The sequence below is a fragment of the Echinops telfairi genome, unplaced genomic scaffold (genome assembly GCF_000313985.2).
Source record: "Echinops telfairi isolate 266 unplaced genomic scaffold, ASM31398v2 ScPeMD7_25;HRSCAF=90, whole genome shotgun sequence".
In the NCBI taxonomy this organism is placed as follows: domain Eukaryota; kingdom Metazoa; phylum Chordata; class Mammalia; order Afrosoricida; family Tenrecidae; genus Echinops; species Echinops telfairi.
The window spans coordinates 2,580,749-2,582,857 of record NW_022103922.1 but is presented as its reverse complement, the minus strand read 5'-3'; positions in this window follow the sequence as shown (position 1 = coordinate 2,582,857).

Genomic DNA, 2,109 nt, shown 5'->3' with positions numbered 1-2,109 from the left:
ATCATTTTATTGGGGGCTCTTACAACTCTTGTTACAATCCATACATCAATTGTATCCGACATATTCATACAGATATTCCATTGTTCTTTTCTAGACCTTTACTTTCCATTGAGCCCTTCGGATCAGCTCCATTCCCCCCCCTCCCTCTGAGAGATTGTAACTGTTAATGGGATTAGAAAACCTCCTTTCTCCTATGGAACTGTGGGTAGTTTCAAACTGCTGATCTTGCCATTGTTGGCAGCCCAGCCACTACACCACGAGGGCTCCTTTGGGGAGGAGAATAAAGGGACAGAAAACTTAGGTAATAAAAAACAATTACTGGGTTTGGGCTAAACTGACACCCCAGCTGGTTCTGTGTTCCAGGGTCTCAGCTCTGGTTCTGGGGCTGTTTTGCAGACGACCCGCTCAACAATCAGGAGGACGGTCTTGGGTGGAGGTGAGCGTGGAGGAGTGGTTGACTGCAGTCAGCGGTCTGAAATATACCCCCCCCCCCAATTCACAATGTTAAAAAAAATCATTAAAATAAAAGAAGACTTTCTTTGGCTTTTTTATCCTTGATCTCCATTTCATGGGTGGAGGGTGGGGCCAGGCCAATTTCCCTGGGAAAAGAAGTTGGGAATCTGTTACTTGATTTGAATTCAGGACCCTCTCCCCCCTTGGAGAGAGGGTTGGAGAGTGGAAGTACTTTCTCCCAGGCCCTGGAGCTTGGGTGCACGGCTTGGTGGGTGCTAGGCTGGAGGGCTGTTAGTGGAAAGGTCAGCTTTCTGAAACCACCAGCTGCTCTATGAGAGTTGCAGCCTTGGGAACCCACAGAGCAGTTCCACCCTGTCCTATAGGGTCACAGGGCCGTCGTGGGCTGGGACTGGACGGCAGGGAGTGAGGCTGGAGGAGTACCGGTGTCACAGAGGGTGGCTGGAGGGGCTGGGAACCTCAAGGTCTATCAGTTCAACACCCCGGGCCACTCATCCGAAGAACTACGAGGCTGTGTGCTCCTGTAAAGATTTACAGCCTTGGGACTCTAGGGAGCAGTTCCACGCTGCCCTGTAAGGTTGTCCTCAGCCATCCGCTCAAGGACAGTGGGGTTGCCTGGTTTTTGTTTAGGGTGGAGCAGGAAGCAAGGTCTGGCAAACCCTGTGAACAGTTTGCCTTCTGACCCCAGTGGCCTGGGAAGCCATTTCTGAGCCTTCACCTGGGGAGTCAGGCTGTTGCTGGAGAGGAGTGGGTGCATCTGAGGGCTACCTGGCAGGTGTCGGGAGCCCTTGGAGCTCAGGTGTCCCGCCAGGCTGCCCAGTGGATGGAGGCGCCCATCTGCACTCCTGAGCGGGTGCTGTGAACCGGGCAGCATTCCCTTCTCCCGCTCCAGGCCATGGGTGACTGGCCTTGCTGGTCACAGATCCACAGGCCCCAGGCCCTGCCTCCAGGAGTGGGTCCTCTGGACCAGGCTCCAGCTCAGCGCGGAAGCTCTCCTCTCTGTGAGGACCTCACCCCTCATGCCATCGTCGCCTGGGCCGGGGAGCTAGGGCCACCTCTGAGGGTCAAAAAGCTATGTCGTTTGAGAAGTGGGTGACCGGTGAGCCTGCCCCTGCCCTTCACCTGCCCACCTGCTCCTGCCCTTCACCTGCCCATCTGGCAGCGCTAGGAACACTTGCCTGGGTCACCCGGGAAGGGAGGGGGTGAAACCGGTGTGCTAAGCAAGTGTTTTACGATAGGCTCTTCGGGTTACACAATGCTGGGAGGAAGAGGTGAGGCAGCCTTTGGGAGGAGCTGGTGCACCTGAGGTGTGCAGGTAATGGAGGTGCGCCCCCAGGTAGCCGGGCGGCCATCAGCACAGCGTTAGTAAACTGGGGCTCCGAGTCAGGGGAGAAAGGTTAGGCAACGCCTCCTGCTCAGAGCCTGGGTATCAGGGGTCACGCTAGCACGTCTTCATACGGTTATGATACTTCGGTAGCACACACGCACCAGCTACCTTGTAGAGTCGAACGCTCTGGAGCAGGAGCGCGCGCAGCACGCGGTCCCTTTAAGGCGTTAGGCTAGCCGAGGCATTCTGCCCCTCGCCGCGTCCCGTAGCGCGCCTCCCAGAGGCCGGCTTTGTGCGCTGGCCCCGCCCCC